Genomic DNA, 21,757 nt, shown 5'->3' on the forward strand with positions numbered 1-21,757 from the left:
AAACTATGGAATAAAACCCATTATGGCCCCGGAAAAATGAGTAAAGCAGCATATGGAGCAAATGTAAGCTGGAAATGGGAGGAAGCTGTGAAGTCCAATGCATACGCTCCCAGAGGCTTTGGCTGTGGGTTTTCACACTTTGCTTCTCATTTCCCTGTGCTCTCCTGTCACTCTCGCTCAGCTCACGGCAGAGGCTGTAGCCTTTTGTTCCTTCTGGATCTCATTCCCTACATCCCTCCTCTCTGCCCGCTGCGTGGTAACTTCAGTAAAACAGTGCGTGCATGTGTGTGCTTGCCATCTGCATGCTTATTAGACCTGTCACCACCAGCAAGATGCCCTCCGTGCCAACCTAATGAGATTTCACCCATAGAGGCCCGAACAGCCTTCTGTTGAAATCTTTACCCTTCTGGGCCCTAGGAAAATGTAACTGGTAGCAGGGCAGACTCTAACACAGTGGTGAGATGAGACACACGCAGGCTGGCCCAGCACCGCCCTGGCGTCTTGGGCAGCAAATGGAGCCGCAGCAAGAATTCAGATATGTCTATCTCCATTCCACAGTCATGCAGACGCAGGTCTTTGGGCCGGCCCTTGCAGCCTGCCCTGTTCAAGTTCTCCAGCCATACATAATACATCAGCCCCCTTTCCCTCTGTGTTCCTCTCCCTTTACCTTGCCATTGTAGCTTCTGTTAAAACCTCAGGTCTGAGTCTCCTGCAAGGTCTTCTTATAAAGAGTGATAGTTTAGGATGCATAGTAAATGAGAATGAGCTGTTACCAACCTTCTAATCTCCTCTCTCTGCCACATTGGTGTATCTTTGTCAAAAGAATAAAGCCAGCCAGCCTTTCCTCTAATCTTTGGTGAGTAGCTGGGTGGCTTTATCTAAAGGATCTGAGAGTCACCTTTCTGGATTTTTCTCTATCCATTAAACAACTTTTTTCACTATCCCACTACCTCTATTCCTCCTTTTTTTTTTTTTTTTTTATCTTAGGTACTACTGTATCATTTGCCTCCTGGAAAGTGTCTCATATCTTTGCATCTCAAAAACCTGCCTCTTTCTTTCAATATCTGAAATGCCTCCAAACTTTCTTTGTTCCTCCCCTAAATGTCAAGTGTAAATTTTACTATTGCTGTAATGCTAGGTCTTTGCTGGTTATGAAAAGTGATTTGATCTTCAATGCTGGTGTCCTGAAGTGTGACCTAACTCGTGCCCCCTCCCCACATAGAAAATGAAAATTTCTAGTAGCATGAAGGGGTGACCCAATTAGCTTAAAGAAAAGTAGAGGAGCCTGACCTGTGGTGGCGCAATGGGTAAAGCATCAACCTGGAATGCTGAGGTCGCTGGTTCAAAACCCCAGGCTTGCCTGGTCAAGGCACATATGGGAGTTGATGCTTTCTGCTTCTCCCTCCTTCTCTCCCTCTGTCTCCTCTCTCTAAAATGAATTTAAAAAAAGAAAAGTAGAGGAAACTTTTTGAACCTGAATTACTTAAAAGTGACAGAGCAGAAGAAATGGAGAGATCCAAAGACAGATGTCATTTACCCCAAATTTTAGACAGCCAACTCTGACAGCCACCTGCATCATCTCTGAGAGTTGAAGGCAATCCTTAGCAAGCTCAGGCTCAGAGGCATCGGTGGAAGGTAGAAGGGGGCAGGAGGGCTCAAATGCTGGAAGGAACAGAACTGTTCTGGGTCCTCTCTTATCGGGTAAGAACTTCAACACTGAGAGGAGCCAGGCATGCCCCGTGGGTGGAAATGGGACAAATCTGGTTCTCAGAACAATTTCCAGTAGCCAATTGCAGATTTTGTAATCAAGTCATTAGTGGGTGTTGCATATTGAACAGGGTGACCACATGCCCCAGTTTGCTGGCTGGTTTATTCCTATTTTTCTGGCATAATTATTAATAATAACCTCTTTGACTTTTTTTTTTAGGTGAGAGGAGAGGAGATAGTGAGGCAGACTCCTACATACGCCCCAACCAGGATCCAACCAGCAACCCCGTCTAGGGCCAATGCTCAAGTACCAAGCTATTTTTAGCACCTGAGGCTGATGCACTCGGGCCAACTGAGCTATCCTCAGCACCTGGGGCCATGCTTGACCCTATTGAGCTATTGAATGCAGGAGAGCAAGAGGGAGAGAAGGGGGAGAGGGGGAGAGAAACAGATGGTCGCTTCTCTTGTATTCCCTGATCGTTAATCGAACCCAGGATATCCATATGCTGAGCTGATGCCCTATCCACTGAGCCACCTGACAGGGCCCTCTCTTTGATTTTTAAAAAATTCCTACTTTAAAACAGCCACAGCACACTAGTGTGCTGCAAGAAATTTTAAAACATGCAATACCTGACTATTTAGTCAAGACACTGACCTCTTTTCCCTTAGATTGTCAAATAAAGAAAAATGACAACAGCCAACACAATAGCCATCCAGTGCGAACAAATAAAGTCATACCTATTTTTTTGTCAGATCAGCAAAAAAAACAATGTAGTTTTTTTGGTGTGCTGCAGAATTTCAGTCATTAGGTTATGTGCACCATGAGATGAAAAAAGGTTGAAAATCGCTGCTTTAGACAATAAATTTGATGTCAACTTCCAGTGATGTTGCTAAAAGGAAGACTAGTTTTCTTAGGTGACAAAAAATGCAGGTCTTTACTGTTAAAGTTCTTATGAGTGTGTGCTGATTTTAGGAGAGCCTACATGTTTGTGTGGGCCACTTGAGCTAGCTTGAAGTAAGAAACAATTGTGTTGCCCACAACATCAATGGCTATCTGATCCCATCCACCTAACTGAAGGTATTGACCCAGCTAGCAGCTCACATGTCCAGGGAGCAGCCATGATCTGGGCACTGATATTTCCTCAGAGGGCAAGGAGTTCCTGACATCAGACTCCAGATATTATCCCTCCAACCATCTCTTCCTCTCACTCACATACCCACTCAGGCCATGAAAATCACATGAATGAGTGAAATGAGTTGGGGTCAGAGAAACAGCAGGTTAAGTCCAATGATAGTAATGGAACTGACAGTCAACCTTCGTGTTGAGGCCACAATAGGGAACAGTGGGGTCCATGGAGGACTCACAGTGCCGACTGATCATAGCCGGTGTAGACAAAGTGGGGCAGAGTTTCCCCACTTCTCAGCAGAACTAGAAGTCCAGATAACTATGGAACCTCCGAGATTTTAACTGTTGTTAACTGATTCAATTTCCACTACCTACCCCTCAAAATCATGCAACAATAAACCGAACACATCCGCAGTCTGGATCCAGCCTGCTGCTTGCCAGTTTACAACTCATACTTCTACTACAAATGTTTTAATAAGCACTGAGATTTCCTGTGTTCCATCACTCTACTAACTTAGAACAAATATACCCAGATAAGACAGAGGAGAAACAGTGGATCGGTCTATATTAGGTCAAAAGGAGACTTGGAGACCATCCAGTTCAATGCTCTTTATTTTGTAATTGAGGGAAGGAGAGCCCAGAGAAGCTTCATGATCTGCCTACAGCAGAACAAGTCCATTAGTAAAGATTGAGTTAAAATTCATCTACCCGAGTCTCCAAGTGACGCTCCTTATGATGTTTAACAGGCCAAAGGAAACAAGAAGCTGAGACATTTTGATATGCCCAGAAGTTTCCAGGTAATCAGCAAAGCAATCAACAAACTGTGAGCACAGATTCTGGGCAATTTCTTGTGAAGACTACAAGTAAATAGAAGGCCTGTTTCCAGCTGGTCAAGAAAGTGTGAGCCAGTGATTAGGATGCAGAATTGAGTGTTGGAAGATCTGGTCCCTCCTCTCTTTTGCGTGTCCCTTGAGTAATGACCTGAGTCTCGGGTGGAGGTGCTTCAGTCTACCTGCGAAACAGCTACATTGCAGCCATGCTCTGCCCCTGTCTTCAGTTTTCCTAAATGCTGTAATATTAATTAAACATTAATTATTTGAAAGGTGCTTTTAGCATTTGAACTCAGCGGGCTGCAGCAGAGGTGACATGAATACCATCCCCTGTTGGCTGCGTGCTGTTTTGTAAAATAAAAGCTCCTTACCTCTTGCAGTCTCCCCCCCATGCAGACAGTTTATTTTGCCCATCCTCTGGCTATTTCACCTTTTGGGTCATCATTTTCATGAGACAAGTGAAAATAATACTTCTCTTGTGCTCCAGAGAGCCAAATCCCTTCTCCTGGCTGGATCCGAAGACGGTGGGTTGGCGTGGTAATGGAAGGAGCCTGATGTACAGTCCAAGCACAAATCCTCGGGGAGAAATAATATATCTCTTTGAAAAAAAAAATAGCTTATACTTATGAGGTAGGAGATTTTCAATTTATAAAGGTTTACCATTTCCTACGATTGCCAGGATCACTGCATTCCAGAAGGTTAGGCTTCTCAGATGAAAGGCAGGCCTGCCTCTGGGACCGGGGATGTAGATTTGAAAGCGACGTGTGATAAGCCTGCTCTCCGTCCCCCTGCGCCACGTCCCCACAGGCTGCGAGGCAACGCAGAGCAAAGGGTTGACACCCATTATCTGGAGAGATGGCGAAGTTCTTCTCACTGATTTCTTCCCCTATCACTGCTCTCAGACCTGAATTCGAAATTGATTTCCTTAATAACTATTAAAGATCTTTTTAATTAAACCAGGCATCCTGTCCCTTGGCAAACTTTTTCCTGATGACATCTCTGGTTAATTAAAGGTTTAAGCTGCAAAGACATATTACATAAGAACAAGGCAAGCCACTTTATGGTATGCCCGTGAAGGGCCCTGCTGGTCCCTGCTGCAGAAACTGGGGTACATCGGAGGGCTGTCCCCCTCTTGCTTTATGGCTGTGTAAGAAGCTACAAAACAGTGTTGATAATAACAGCAGTTTGAGGGAGGCCGGAGTGGTTAATTTTTCTGTTTCCTGAGCTTCAATCTCTCCTTTCGGGCTTGCCGGGTAAGTCTTCATCAAGCGATTTTCATTAAAAGCATCATTCATTTCGATCATAAATCACTGATGCTGACAAAACATTTTTACCTTTCATCCAAAATTCCTGAGGTAGTTGATGCATTTCATAATCAGAGAACAACGAATAAAGGCCTCTTTTCACCCATCAATAAAATGCAGCCACCTCTGCAATAGAAAGTAGCAGGTTCTCACAAAAAGGGGGGAAATCGTATATGTATTTGTGAGAGTAAATTGCCCCAATCCATGTACTTTCTTTCTCCTTACCTAGTTCATTTTTCTTTTCATTTTTTCCCCCCACTGAGATGCCTATTTCAAAACGGTAGAACAGGGTAAGCTGTGCAGAATGTCATTAAAAAACAGAACCTTTGGCCTGGCCAGGTGGCTTCATGGATAAAGCGTTGACCCACGTGCCAGGGGTCGTGGGGTCGACCACCAGTCAGGACACATACAAGAAGCAATCAATGAGTATACAATTCAATGAAACAACTAGTTGATGCTTTTCTCACCCTCTCTCCTCCTCCCCCCACTAAGTTAATGAAAAATTTTAAAACAAAAACAAAACACAAACAACAAAACTTTTCTGTATGCAATGTTAAATAGCTTTTAGGCTGGGAATCAAACCCATTGCCTTGGCTTTGTGTTCATGATGGTTGAAAACAATAGATCTCAAACCTAGATGTACATTCGAAGTTCCTCAGACTGCTGTTAAATTAGATGCTTGTATCTCACCGTAAGCCTACTGAAATTCTGCAGGTGATGTTTCTAGGCACTCAAGTTTAGAAACCATAGGTCTAATCAAGTTGAGTCAGTGTCACTTCTAGGCCTGCCCGGAATTGAGAAAGGTAGCTTACTATTTCAATATTTTGGTCTTATACACAATTGAGATAGGCAAAACAAAGCAAGGAGAAATATTGCTAATGAAAAGTGGCTCCAATTCTTATATGACTCAAAGAGAGGATTAAAAAGATTTTTCCACTCACACATTGTCACTGGTCAGTGGCTCACAGCTCTAGATCACCGGTTCTCAAACCGGTAGAGAATCAGAATCACCTGGATAACTTACTTTCCTAATCATTGTATTATAAAAAATTTCAAGCATTCAGAAAGATAGAATGAGAGTCTGCTCAACAGCCACACATATAATATACCGACCACCTAAATCCAAAACTTGTTAACATTTTGGTTATGTGCACACACATGCATGCATCTGTAATTATGGAACCATTAAAAAGTAAATTATAGACATCGTGTTATATAATGCCTAAATAATAACCTTAAGTAACCCAGAAATACTTCAGCACACATTCTTCAAAACTAATGACCTCCTGGACATAACCACAACACCATTATCACACCTACCTGAATTAAAAATAATTTCCTCAGCTCATAGACCATAATCAATTTTCTAGGAGACTTAAAAAGACAAATGAAAACAAAAGAGCAGGGCTTTCTGGCCAGATTCCCAAGAATGTTTGTTCAGTTAGGTAATGATCCTGCTTTGAGAAATGCTACTGTATATGACTGATTAATTAAGAATGCTTGTCTGTCTAAGAACTGAAACACAGTTCACTTTTTGTATCTGGTAATTGCTTGGTAATTTGCATGGCACTTAACAGTCATTATTTCATCTGATGCTACTAGCACTGTCACGCTAAGGTAGACAGAGTGATGAGGCAACTTGGGCCAAGAGTTACTGGGACCTGCCCCGGTCCCAGCGGTAGATCACAGTGGACACTTGGATGTCAACTCTGGTGTAAGGGAGGGAGCTCTGAGCTGGGAGCTGCACGTGGGGGGAGCTGCAGCCCAGGTGAGATGCTGGTTCTCACTCTGCATCTAGCTCTGCTATGTGACTGGGGCATTGGACCAAACTTCCCTGGTCTTCATTGTCTTCATCTGAACAGTAAAGGACTAAATTGATGGTCTCTACAATCTTTTCCACTTCAATCTTTCTTCCATTCAGTGCATTCCTGACTCCTTCTCCAAAACCCTTTATTTATCTCCCTGGGGTTCAGCAGAAAATTTATATGGGGTCTTATTGAGTCATAGAGAAATACCCACTGATAGAATGTTGTTGAGGAAGAAATGAATTTGACAAACACCTACCCACTTACTATGGCCAGAGGTGCCCAGGCACCTTGAGCTCAGGAGGGTGTGAGAAGCTCCTTTGGGTAGTTAGATGGGACAGGGGTCACATGAGGAAGTTCAGCTTGAGACCCCCATTCCATTTTACAAGTGGCCGCAGCTCCCGCATTCTTCCCAGTGTCACAAGGGCTCTGTGCTTACTTCAGTCTCTGCCAGGTTCACTAACGTTCCCTGGATGGTCCACAGCTGACCTGTGGTCTGACCGCTGAGGACCAGAGCTACTTAAAATTCTTTTCTTGGTGGAGACTTTAATTTATACGTATTGTGTGAATTAAAAAAAAAAAAAAACCTGAATATATCCATGCATTGTTTGTGCAATTAAAAATAAATCACTTAAAATCATTGATGGCTCAATGGGTTTTTCTTTTCAGACTCTCAAAGACAAAGCAATCTCCAGGGTGGGACAAATGGCTCTGAGGTTTTCACTAGTGTGTGTGGTGGTGGGTGGGGGGAAATGGGGGCGGGAAGGTGGTATGAACGCCCATTTACAGGAACTGAATGGAAATGGCCAAACAATACTAACACAACAACAATAATGTTTAAGCACGTCTATACAGACCACATGTGCATTAAGGGGCAATATGGCAACTAAGGCTAGATAACCATAGCGGAATCTGGAACAGTGAAGAAAGGTGGGAGAAGAAGATGTGGAGTAAAGAACCAGTTTATCTAATTCTTTCTGCCTCCGCCTCCCAGCCTCTCAGGACTTCTTCCAGAATATCCCCTCTCCTCCACCCCCAGTTCTGCCAGACCTGCCCAGTCGGGAGGCATGCCCTCGTAATGTCACTCACTACATCCCCTATCAGAGACTCCGAACATGATTTTTCTTCCAAAGTCCTTTTCCTCATTAGGGAAGGAGCTCACCAGTGGTTAGGGTGACTAGCCCGAGATCATACAGCCCAGCAGTCTCACAGAGCGGAGTTAGTATCGAGAGCTTTCTGTCCTGAAGGTGTCACACATCCTGGGAACAAGCCCTTCTCAAGGAAAATTTGACAGGAAGTGATCATCAAGTTCAGCTGGCTGATGCCTTGATTCTCTAGCCTGCCTTCCGATGGTCTCTGGGTTGTCTGGTTTTAGTGACACATATGCCCCTCCTGGAATCAGCTCAGGTGGTCATTATCCCTCAGAAAGATGAAACTGGAAAGGATAAGTTTAAAACCTCAGGACTGAATAAAAGGCATTCAGAACAATGAAGGCAAAATGGGGCAGGCCAGGCTAGGCATAGCGGACATGGAATCAGTTTAATATAGTGGCTAGTCTTCTAGGTGTTGGAGTCGGGGGACTGTGTTCTAATCCCAGCTCTGCCAGCAGCTGTAGACTTTGGTCAAGTTGAGTTCTTCCTTCCCCCTGGTGTCCCCAGGTTGGACCTGGTCAGACCTCAGGTGCTATTTTAGAATTTGCTGCCTCTTCAATGTATTATATAACTTATATATTATGTAGCCTTTCTGAACTTCAGTGCCATCATCTAAAAAAGATGGCATTAAGAATATGTTCTTGCAGAATATTTGTCAAAATATAGAGACAATGGATTCAAAGCATCTGTTATAGAATTCACCCCTCAATGAATATGTACATCATGTTGGTAACTCTGGTGGGAATGTGACTTTTGTTTGGCTCCCTACATCTGAACCAGTTTGTATCTTTGGCGAATTCCCCCCTTAATGAGGGACAAAGACAGCCTCTCCCAAAGGAAAATGCTAGCTACTTCCTTTCCTTTCCTAGCCTCCTTGCAGATCTTAGAGCCCAGATTTATGCTTTGACAATCAGACCCCTGAGCTGATGGGACAAAAGAGAACAGAGAGCAGTGGGAGCAGTGACAGCTCAAAGGTTGAATTCCTGGTACCAAAGCAGCATGGTGCTGGCATCAGTGACAGCAGCAGCCTCCCTGCACAGAAATGGCAGTGCTGCTAATACTGGCATATTGTTCTCTGAAAGAGACCAGTTCTGAGGGACAAGGTTAGACATACCTCTGGAAGCTTAGCCCTGGTTTGTTGTGAGCTTTCTAAAAATCTTAACTATTCTGTTTTGGCTTTATTAGCCAAAGTCATCTCCTATAGCTGGCAATCCAGAATTTGACTACCATCAGGGTACTCAATATCTCTCTCTTAAGGTCATTTTCCTAATCTTTAGAATGAGGTTAATTCTTCAGGGATAGAAAGAGAAAATGTGTATCAGGTGTCTGACATCAGAGTACTCAATAAATATTATTTCTCCCTGAAAACAACCTACCAGCAGTTACAACCTCAAGCTACTATGTTACTGACATTCTTTTTTGACGTTTGGGTGTCTGTGTGCCTCAGGAACCCACATGGTTCTAGAGAGATCTTACTGTATTGGCTGATTCTTTAGCTAGAGTGTGATCAGAAGGCCAGGGGTAAGCTATACCCCAGATTTACATGTAGAATCCCTCAGAGCCATCGAGAGGGATCTGTGTGAACTGAATCCAGCCCGAGGACCAGCTCTGGCCTGCAATTCTGAGAAATCATGACTCATATCGCCAAATTTCCCCAAATCCTCCAAATAAAATAGAATAATTTGTTATGAATAAATGTTTTTAATGCTTTTAAATATATCATTTCTGCCTGACCAGGCGGTGGTGCAGTGGATAGAGCGTCGGACTGGGATGCAGAGGACCCAGGTTCGAGACCCCGAGGTCACCAGCTTGAGCGCGGGCTCATCTGGTTTGAGCAAAGCTCACCAGCTTGGACCCAAGGTTGCTGGCTTGAGCAAGGGGTTACTCAGTCTGCTGTAGCCCCACGGTCAAGGCACATATGAGAAAGCAATCAATGAACAACTAAAGTGCCACAACAAAAAACTGATGATTGATGCTTCTCATCTCTCTGCGTTTCTGTCTGTCTGTCCCTATCTGTCCCTCTCTCTGACTCTCGCTCTGTCTCTGTAAGAAAAACAAACAAAATATATATATATATCATTTCTACCATTTTCAAAATTTGCTAAAACTGTAGTAAGAAAGAGTTGCTGTATTATTATCTCTTGCTATCTGTTTTGCTCAGACTGGTCGGTTTTGGCCCCTTTGTTAAGGTCCCTGCACTTCCAGGAGATTGCCATTAGGTGGTGATGAAGAGCCACATGCTCTGCCTATGGATCCTTGACAGAAATTCTAGATATTTCCCCATGTATAAGACGCACATTTTTTTTGAAAAATTTGGGGTCTGAAAACTGGGTGCGTCTTATACAACGATTGTAGTTTTTTACTTGCATTTCCTGCTTTTTTGCACTTGTCTTTGCGCTTGTTGTTTTGCACTTGTTACCATATATTACGGTAGGTTACATTTTGCCACGTTCTGCCCAGAAATGGCTCAGAAAAGATTTTCATACAGTGCTGAATTCTAGTTAAAAGTGATCCAGTTTGCAAAAGTGAATGGAAATCATGCCGCTGAACGTAAGTTTGGTCCTTCTCCAACTGAGAACTCAATCCGAGACAGTGATGAGGAGCTGTATGAATTCTATAATGAATAAAACTTGAGTTCAATAACTTTGTGTAATACATTTTTCTTCAGATTTTGGGGCCCCAAATTAAGGTGCATCTTATATATGGGGAAATATGGTACCTTATAACTGCTTTAAACCCACCTTGCAGATCTGTAGATCATTTCATTATCTATTAACTAGAAGAAAAGGAAAACCACTCAAACTAGCTTAAGAAAAACGGGGTAATTCATTGGATGTACAGCAGGTATCTCACAGAACCAACCTAAGGACAGACAGATCTCAAAAAAGAAAAAAAAAAATCCCTGTCTTCATTTCTCTAGGAGCACATGAAGCCTTGTCCCTAACCCTCTGGATGGCCTGCCTCATTCTTTCCCCTGGACAGCCATCTGGATTGTACCCTTGTTTCCCCTCTCCAGTCCTCCTTCCCTGAAATAGCAGCCTGTCAGTCTCTAGGGCCGTAGTGCCTTTCTTTCCTTTCATAGCACGTATTACTGCCTGAGCATAGAGTATATGCTTATTTCCTGTCTCATCCTTGCCTCTCTCAGGAAGGGGAATTTGTTTTCATCACTGTTGCATCATCTGTACCCAGAAGAGGGTGTGATGCATAGAAAGAGCTCAATGAATAGTTTTGAATGAGTGAGGAATGAATAAATGAGTGGATTCCCCTTCTCTCTCCATTCTTGTTCTCTGCTTCTAGGTACTTCTGGGAACTCATGGGAGAAAATGACTTCCTAAATCCAGGCCTCTGTGACCCCCGCCCCCATTCAAGCTCCTAATAATTGACTAATTAGTTTCCTGCTAAAATTTTTGAAGACAGAAAGGCCCTGATTAATTCAGTCCAGCCCACACGCGAGTTCCTTCAGAGTTCACCCTATGTCCAAAGACCTTTGGTTGCGGAATGGGGCCCCCAAAATACAGAAAGGTAGCCAGCACTGTGTGAAGAAAGGATTTGCATGCCTAAGTCAAAACCATTATGTGTACAGTCTTGGTTTTGTTTAATTTCATGTGTACATATGTGAAATCAAAAAGCAATTGGTGAAGCCCTGGCTGGTTGGCTCAGTGGTAGAGCATCAGCCTGGCATGCGGGAGTCCCGGGTTCGATTCCCGGCCAGGGCACACAGGAGAAGTGCCCATCTGCTTCTCCACCCTTCCCCCTCTCCTTCCTCTCTGTCTCTCTCTTCCCCTCCTGCAGCCAAGGCTCCATTGGAGCAAAGTTTGCCTGGGCGCTGAGGATGGCTCCATGGCCTCTGCCTCAGGCACTAGAATGGCTCTGATCGCAACAGAGCGACGCCTTGGATGGGCAGAGCATCACCCCCTGGTGGGCATGCCGGGTGGATCCCAGTTGGGTGCATGCAGGAGAGTCTGTCTGACTGCTCCCCGTTTCCAGCTTCAGAAAAAAAAAAAGCAATTGGTGATTGTTCAAGTGCCCCAATAATCCATGGGGCACTTGGACAATGACTATTGTTTTGTTGTTGTTGTTATTACATACACATGCACACAATTAAACCAAAAAAAAAACTATGTAGTACTTACTTATATGTGTCTCTCTTTATAAACTCCTGTTTCTATAAAAGCCCTCTACATGGAACTTCTTGGGAGCCCCGATCAGAAGATGAGCCTCCACATGGAACCTGGACCCTCACTCAGCAGTGGAGCATTTCCCTTGATGGATGCTTCCTGCTGTGGTTTTCTTCTTTCCTAAGAAAACCTTCAATTAATTTTCTGCTGGCATCCCCTTGGCGATGAGCTGAACTCTTTCCATCCATAACAATCCCCCTACACACACATATACACACCAGTTCTCTCAATGTTTTTTCTTAGTACCTATAAAATGAGACCTAACCTCTACTGTGCTGTGACACTGTGTTTTTTCTTTGACCTGTCCCTCCCAAACAAGAAATTCATCCCAACCAGTTTCCTCTGCTCTGTAGCTAGAGTTGGGTGCAATCGCTGCAGTATTAATTAATTAACAGACTCTTGGAGCAGTTGCCCTGGCAATGCTCACCAAAGCATCAGCACCCTTCCAACAGAATAGTACATACAACAGCCAATTAACTGTTTTCTTCACACCAATGAGCCAAGTGCACAGAGCACCTGGTGCAGAGAGAGGCACCCAGGGGATGCTCAGTAAACACTTGCTGACTAGCTGACAACACCTAGGCAATGAGGAGGGAGCTTAGTCTGCTGACTCGAACATCTGAAGGCATTTAGAGCCAGGGGCGAAGACACTGTCCAAGGGGAATAGCAGTCAACGTGAGCTACAAGAGCATCAGTGTGCTGCTAACACCTTACAAATAATCTAGAGAGAAGCAGGGAAAGGACTACCAGCCTTCTGCTAGGGCAGGCTACTCCTGAAAAGGGAGAGGGAAAAGCTAGACCAATTCTTTCTCTGCCTGTCATTTCCATTGTCATCTCCCAAGGCAACACAGGTGACTTTTCACTTTGGACTTCAGTCTTAGGGGTTCTACTACACAGACCATCAGCCCAACTCAAGTTAGATCAGATGAGCAGTACAGAAGTGCTCCCTTACTCAAATGTGAGTAACAGAGAATGCTCACTCTCTACCCAAACATAAGAACTAGCGCTCAGCTCGGTTACAGACAGACATGATAGTTCCGGCTTGATGCTGCTGAGGCTTTGTCTGTGGCTCCAATCTTTAGGAAAGTTGAATCCTCCCAGGTGCATCTCAAATCCAGACAGAAACAGCTTGCTCCATTGTAGACTCAACCACTGATGGCTTCCCACATTTCTTTTGATTATAAAGAATGGAGAGAGACCCACTTAAGCTAGCCATTAAAGGAGGGTTTATTGAGAAAATGCAGGACTCACAGTCACCTGTCCCAACCGGGCCTCTTGGAAAAAGGATCTAAATAACTGGAGGGCACAGGGACCACATGGCTGTCCTTTGTGATTCTCTCTGACACAAGAAGTCTTACATCTCCGCCTCTCTCCAACCGTGCTGCTTTCTCCTCTCTGTGCACCTGTGTCCTCAAGGTTTCTGCTCCCATACTGTCAGCCGTGGCTTGCACTGGAGTGACTCTGACCCATCTCTATATGCACTTTGGACTCAGGTTCCGACAGATAATTCAGTTCCTCACCATTCCACTTCCAAATCTCAAGAGAGGAGTCTGACTAGCTCAACTCTGCTCAGAAAAATGCTCTAGACCAAATAATTGTATGAGAAATTGAGGAGAGACAGCAGGTTGCATGCTACGGTCACAACTGCCTTGGCTGGGAGCACCTGCCTGAGAGGAGAGCTCTGGGCAGGGACAGGACCCCCAGGCTGTGTGACTACAGCTCCCGTGATCAGAATCTCCTGAGCCCTGTTATTTCCCATAGCTCCTGTGCCCTGCTGCCCTCTGTTCCACATGTCTTCTTGTTCTTCTACATCAGGGGTCGGGAACCTAGGGCTCATGAGCCAGATGTGGCTCTTTTGATGGCTGCATCTGGCTCGCAGAAAATCTTTAATAAAAAAAATAATAATGTTAAATATATAAAACATTCTCATGTATTACAATCCATTCATTTCCTACCACTCATGTTAACAACACCAAATTTTTATTGGATAATGCGTAACATACATAGGTCATTGTATGGCTCTCACGGAATTACATTTTAAAATATGTGGCATTCATGGCTCTCTCAGCCAAAAAGTTTCCCAGCCCCTGTTCTACATGTTCTTCGTACCTTTTAAGCATCCTTTTCCTGACCACAGCCTTCACTTTCCCATCACCTCCCCTTAGCCATTTCTACTCCTGCATGATATTCCTAGATTCAGTTTTGGATGGAGGGTATACGAGGTATATGACCCCAATCTCAAGAGTCCACATCTTCAAACCCCACTCTCACCCACCCACACCCCACTTATCTAATCTAATCACAGCCGTCACCCCTTTGCTCGTCGGAAGACATCTGTCTCCCAGGTTCACTGTGACGTAGTCCTTTACCGCCATCTGTCTGACCGAAGTCTGTTCCGTCAGTCCTTCAGTCAGCCAGAAAGCTTTCTCAGAGAGTTCGATACAGTCATATCCTAGTCAATCAGCACAGACCTGAGTTCAAGTTAAGCTGTCAACCAGGTTTCACAAATTTTTCAATTCTGGTTTATTTTCCGGAGGCCAGCTGCTTAATTCTGATTCCTAGGACTTAATGAAACCAGGTGCCTTCTGAGTAAGTTCAAAACAATAGCCCAATTCGAAGTAAAATCTGCATACTCCTCATTCATGCATGTACTTCTTCTTTTAGTCACCAAATGTATACAGAGCACCTGGTATGTGTTAAGCCCTACCTTCTCAGGCTAAGGAGACATAGGTAAACAAAAGCAGACAAGCCCCTGCTCTCGTGGAGACAAGTATTAATAAATTACCTGAAATGTAAGGATAAAATGAGACGAGGACAATGAGGGGAAAGGACACAGCTTGGGAATATCATGTAACAGGAGAAGTTTGTTTAGACTGAGGGCTCAGCTGAAGGATTTCTTGAGGAAGTATGATTTGTTTTCAGCGCTGAAAATAAAGTTACTTAGGCCAAGGGGCAAAGATGAGAGGAGAACTCCAGGCAGAGGGGCCTGCATGTGCAAAGGCCCAGTGGCCAGAGGCAGCATGACATATTGCAGGAACTGCAAGAAGATCCAAGTGAGAGGACAGTAATACAAAAGAAGACTGGAGGAGGAGGGGGCAGCCAGACACCACAGAGCTTTGAGGTCCAGTTCAGAACTTTGGGTTTTTTCCCAGTAGCTCAGAGAAGCAGAACCTGAGACGATTTAAGTGACAGGATTGGTGAAAAAAGGTTGCAGAGGGATGATGTTATTAGACTCTTGTGTTCAAAGGTCTCCCTTGGCTACAAAAATAAGCACAAAATGGAAAGGGCTAGAATGGGTGGACAGACCAAAGAAGAAGCTGATAGAGTCAATACAAGCAAGATGATGGACCTGGAACTGGGCCAAAGTGTCGGAGGTGGGAGAAGGGGATGTGGATCTGAGAGATGATGGGGGGACCATCAGGAGCATGCAGTCTGCTCGGAGAGCTGATGCGTGCGTGTGCGCACACACACACAACCTGTTTTAAATGGCATAGAGAAATGGCTTGGAGAGGAAGATAGCATTGGCTCTAACTGGGGAAGGCGTCATAGACAACATGGCTCTGAACTGGGACTTACTGAAAGATGCTTAGATTTGGACATGCTGGAATGGGAGAAGGTGGGGACTCCAGACAGACCCTAGGAATGTATCCCAAGGTTCAGGTGTTGGGTTTTTGCACTGGTGTCCTTTATATACAGGTTTCTAATTTCCCAGTGCTGAGTAAAACTTGAGGGAACTAATCAGGTGACACTGAAAGTGCACAAAGGTATTCACGTCACATCGGCTGGTGTGCACTGGGTGTCTCCACTGTCACAGGCATTGTGATTATACACAAGTTGACAGCCCACAGGCGCTGCTGCCCTTAAGTGCTTCTGCCAAGCTCACCATCTTCACAGCCCATGGAGCAGAGTCCGAAGACCCCCTGCCCCAGTGTCACCTGGGCGACTTGCTAAAGTGCAGAGCCCCAAGCTTCTCCCAAGACTAACCAAATCTGACTCTCTTTACTAAGACCCCAGAGCTTCCTTAAAGCAAACTAACCAGGGGGTGGGGTGGGGGGGTACGTTCCTTCAGCATAAAAACAAAGTGAGGAGGCAGAAGAGGGAAGAGGTATTTTCTGAGTGACTGTTTTGCTTATATGACAAGCATATTGCACATTAATTCATGTAACCCTCCCCAAGGACACTACCATGGTTAGATTATATCTCCATTTTACAGATAAGGAAACTGAGATGCGAAGAGGTTAAGGAATTTTTTTAATTAATTTATTTATTTTTACAGAGACAGAGAGAGTCAGTGAGAGGGACAGATAGGGACAGACAGACAGGAACGAAGAGAGATGAGAAGCATCAATCATCAGTTTTTTGCTGCAACACCTTAGTTGTTCATTGATTGCTTTCCCATATGTGCCTCAACCGTGGGCCTTCAGCAGACCGAGTAACCCCTTGCTCGAGCCGGCGACCTTGGGTCCAAGCTGGTGAGCTTTTTGCTCAAACTAGATGAGCCTGCACTCAAGCTGGCGACCTTGGGGTCTTGAACCTGGGTCCTCCGCATCCCCGTCTGACGCTCCATCCACTGTGCCACTGCCTGGTCAGGTGAGGTTAAAGAATTTACCTAAAGATACAACTCCTATGTTATAAAATGGAGGCTCCAAGACCTCACCTCTTTCTCACACACACACACACACAAATTTAAGTTCAATCTGTCAAAAATTGAGGCAGACCACCACCTGTTAGCTCACCAACAGAATGACATTGGTCCATTTAATGAAAATGCTCGTGCAGTTTTACTATGGTTTCCCCCAACAGAAACAAGCAGATGAGGTTCCTGTGGGCATCTCTGGGACAGGGGAGCAGTCAGGGAGAGAAGGTATAGAAGGAAGTGGGGGGGACCAGGAAAGAAAAAATCAACTTGTAAATTGATGAACTAAGCCAGTTGGAACTGAAAGTCCCCTAAAGGGCCACCAGGGGAAGTCACACCCTATCACTTGGGCCAAGTTCTGATTTGCAGATAAGACTGCCTCTCTCACACTAAAACTTAGTGGAAATTCAGAGAGTCAAAGAAGAGCAAACCCTGCAGAGCCACTTCTAGAAGGGAGACACAGCAAGCCAAATATCAACACCCCGTCTTCCCCCTCCACCACCATTTACAGATAACCTCCTGGTCCAGGCACTCCCCACTGCTTCCCGGATTGCTGGCCGGACCCAGCAAAGCAGGCACAAACCCAGAGAGCCGAATCTGCAATTAAGCCGCGGGAGTTAATGAGGAGAGAAGTGCCAGGTAGAAAGAATGAGCAGACACCGAGACCACAGCAGATGACAGTGAGGTTTAATTCCTTCGTGTGGGGGTGTGGGGGGGAAGATTGGCAAGCATGTGCCAATTGGAGCAGATTATGGCTGTGGAGGTGAAATATTTCATAGGATATTTTCAAAGGGAGATGCATGCAAAGGAAACAGTTCCAAATAGTTGTGTGTGTGTGTGTGTGTGTGTGTGTGTTTTAATATCTTTGCCCTAGCAAGATAGGTAAGGAGCATGTGGGTAATTGATGCATATGTATGAGAGCATAATTAAGAACTATAAGACCTGGAAGATTTTCAAGCTCTATGGCAATTATAAACCATAAAAAAAAAAAAAAATCCCCTTCCTTGAGGTGCAGGGCTATTATTCAAGCATCTCTCCTCATTATGGTAGCTGGAACTTACACAGCACTGCACCGAAATAGGATAAACAAGGCGTAAGCTGTCATAAACTAACCATTCCTGGCTTTGTGTTTTTCCAAGGTCTTCCCACACATTATCTTATCTGATCCCTACATGTATTAGTTTCCTACTGCTGCTGTAACAAATTACTACAAATTTAGAGGCTTAAGGCAGCACTTTTTTTTTCTCTTACAGTTTTGAAGTCAGAAGTCCAAAATGAGTCTCGTAGGACTAAATCAAACTCTCAGCAAGGGGTGGTTCTTTCTGAAGGCTGCAGAGGAGAACCTGTTTCTTATTTCTTCCAATTTGCATTCCTGGGCCTGTGGCCCCTTCCTTCATCTTCAAGGCCGGACACTTCACATCTTCAAGTCTCTCTCTACTTCTGTTACCATGTTGCCTTCTGACCCTCTGATCTCTTCCCTTCCTCTTATAAGGAAACCTGTGATTACATCAGACCCACCTGGATAGTCCCAGATACTTTCCCCATCTCTAGATCCTTAATTCAATCACATCTGAAAAGTCCCTTTTGCCATTTAAGGTTGCATATTTGCAGGTTCTGGAGATTAGCATGTGAAAATCTTTGGGGTACCCCCCTCAGCCAACCACGCTATAGAAACCCTATGAAATAAATAATATAAATCCCATTTTGCTGATAAAGAAACTGACTTGAACTGACTCTCTTGACTTGACTTTGTTGGGTAATTTCGTTCATGAATTCCACGAGTATTAATTGCATGTCCATGTAGCAGACACTATTGTATACACAATGAAGACTGCCTCCAGAAACTTACATGCTAGTGGGAAATAAGCAGTTATTTAAAGATTCACTCAGATACAAATATATTTGTGTTGGAAAGGAAAGGAATAGGGTCATTGGAAAGAAAAATAACAGGAATCATCTTTTAGATTTGGGGGGAGCAAGGTCAGGGGAAATCTTGTGATGTTTACAAAGACCAGAAGATATATGGGAGGAGACAGTCAAAAGGAGGAGGAAAAAGCATTTGATGCTGAGGGAACAGAGTGAAAATACCCTGGACTGGGGAAGAATCTGTAACTTCAAGACCAGTGTGGCTGGAGCATGGTGAGTAGATGTCATCTCTGCCTGGAAGCTTTTCCTGACCTTGAATTATGGACCCTCCTTGGATTTCCTTACCCTTACCCTTACCCTTCATCAGGACACCATGCCGATTTTAATTCCCTGAATATTTGGGTCTCTTTAATTAGACTGTGAATCATGCAGAACAGACTGGTTCTATTCATCCCCGAATACCCATCCTTGCACTATTCTTGGCATGGAGTAGGTACTCAATAAACACTCACAGAATAAATGTATGAATGAGTGTTGGGCATATAAAATATATTATGCTTACTTTGTTAAAGATGGTGCTGCTCACATGGAAGCCCATCGCCCAGGTGATATTAATGTATGTTGGGGGCAGGCTGTGGGCAGTCAGGATCCTTGTAGCCTGGGGCTTGGTTTTAGGACTAAGCTTTTCCCACACTTTTTGATGTGGGGTGGTCCAATCTCATCATGCCTCAGATAAGTGACTTTGTATTAGAGACTTCTCTATTTTGTATATTGGATTAAAGGTTTTGATTTCTACACTATAAAGTGGGGCAGACCGGGAGCTTGCTCTCTCTCGGTTCCTGAGATTAGCATTAGAGAGGAGAGCAGAGAAAGGCCACAGGGAGGAGACCAGGGGAACAGCCAAGATAGTGGAGTGCTGAAGGAGAAACCAGTTTGTGCGGAGTTTGTGCAGGGAGAAGGAAGGAGATGGGAAACAGAGGTGAATAAGTCTGGTGAGCCTGAAACCTTTGATTCTAGGAAACTAGGATAAGTTGTTCTGAGTTTTGTGAGCACTAAATGAGTGGATTTTGGAGCCCAGTGTGTGTTTTTACTTGCCTGCCGGGTGCAAGCTAGGATTAAAGATGATGGCCCTTGCCCTGGTTGGTTGGCTCAGCAGTAGAGCGTCGGCCTGGCGTGCGGGGGTCCCGGGGTTCGATTCCCGGCCAGGGCACATAGGAGAAGCATCCATTTGCTTCTCCACCCCCCCCCCTCCTTCCTTTCTGTCTCTCTCTTCCCCTCCCGCAGCCAAGGCTCTATTGGAGCAAAGATGGCCCGGGTGCTGGGGATGGCTCCTTGGCCTCTGCCCCAGGCGCTAGAGTGGCTCTGGTCGCGGCAGAGTGATGCCCCGGAGGGGCAGAGCATCACCCCCTGGTGGGCAGAGCATCGCCCCTGGTGGGCGTGCCGGGTGGATCCTGGTTGGGCGCATGTGGGAGTTTGTCTGACTGTCTCTCCCCGTTTCCAGCTTCAGAAAAATACAAAAAAAAAAAAAAAAAGATGATGGCCCGCCAGTTTTTGGCTCCGTTGTTTCTTTACCGACTGTCCAAATCCAATGCAAACCTGCATGGGCCAGGTGGCTGTGATGGTGGCCATGGACACTGGCTTTACAATGAGTAATATACAAATTGCTCTTTCTGTAAAAACTCTCTGTGCTCATGTGAACAAGCCACAACATTACCAACATTATACCCACTATGCAGAGAAAGTGTCACTCCTTCATGTTCCATAGCTGGTATGGTTTTCCTCACAAGCCTCCCCTTCCCTTCTCAGATACTAGATAGTGAGAGGCAATACTACATTTAATTCGTCCAGTTCAAATTTTAGTTTTATCTGTTAGCAGCTTCTTTCTATAGCTCAGACTATTTGGGTTACTCATTCTTTCAGATTCCTGACCCTTTCCCACCAGAATGGCAGCCAGTAAACCAAGAGGCTCTCCAGCATATGACCCAGAAGCAGTCCTACCCCCCTGCCCAATGAACATGTTGAATACTTTCATGCTAGAATGGAAGCTATTTAAAGACAAGGACTTTATTCTACCAGGTACTCTGAAAAGTACTAAAAGTAGGGGGTAGATATCAATATTATTATGAATTATAACTAAGGGTGATAAGACCACATCCAAAGAGAGTCAGCATTCTGTGACTCAATGGCAACAAAGATCAAAGAGCTGATGACACATTTTTCTTGGTCTCATTTTCCTTATCTGTGAAAAATGAAAACTAAAAATATGGATAATATTCTTATTAGGTTTAATTTACAAAATCAAGGTGACAAAGACCTTTTGGGGAGGGAAGGTGAAAGGTCCCGAGAAGACAGCACGGCCACTGTCCCTGCCCCCCACCTCTGAGCATCTTCATCTGCCTGACCTCGTGTGCCACTTCAGCACAGACCAAAATCCTACAGAGAGGCCCTGGCCGGTTGGCTCAGCGGTAGAGCATCGGCCTGGCGTGTGGGGGACCCGGGTTCGATTCCCGGCCAGGGCACATAGGAGAAGCACCCATTTGCTTCTCCACCCCCGCCCCCTCCTTCCTCTCTGTCTCTCTCTTCCCCTCCCGCAGCCAAGGCTCCATTGGAGCAAAGATGGCCCGGGCACTGGGGATGGCTCCTTGGCCTCTGCCCCAGGCGCTAGAGTGGCTCTGGTCGCGGCAGAGCGACCCCCTGGAGGGGCAGAGCGTCGCCCCCTGGTGGGCGTGCCGGGTGGATCCCGGTCGGGCGGGAGTCTGTGTGACTGTCTCTCCCCGTTTCCAGCTTCAGAAAACTACAAAAAAAAAAAAAAAAAAAAAAATCCTACAGAGAAAGTCATGTCCCAGTGACTTTCCCTGGAATTCAAGAACTTCCATTGACTTCCAATCCTGCCTCCTTTTCTAACCTTGTCATTTCTGGTTCTGTAATCTAAAGTAATCTACTTTAACTTCCCCTCCTTCGGCTTTCCTATCTGGAGACACTCCCATCTCCCTCACTATTGTTAGCAGGCAACCAAGTGACCTTGATACAACAGAGTCAAAAGACCAGTGGCTGAATTAATTCCTGCCAGTTACTTGCAGGTTGGGAGGCCCGCCTCTCTGCACCCTGACAGGCCATGTCACCTTACATCCTTCCTCCATCCTCTGCTCTGAAT

The sequence above is a fragment of the Saccopteryx bilineata genome, chromosome 3, assembly GCF_036850765.1.
Source record: "Saccopteryx bilineata isolate mSacBil1 chromosome 3, mSacBil1_pri_phased_curated, whole genome shotgun sequence".
NCBI lineage: Eukaryota > Metazoa > Chordata > Mammalia > Chiroptera > Emballonuridae > Saccopteryx > Saccopteryx bilineata.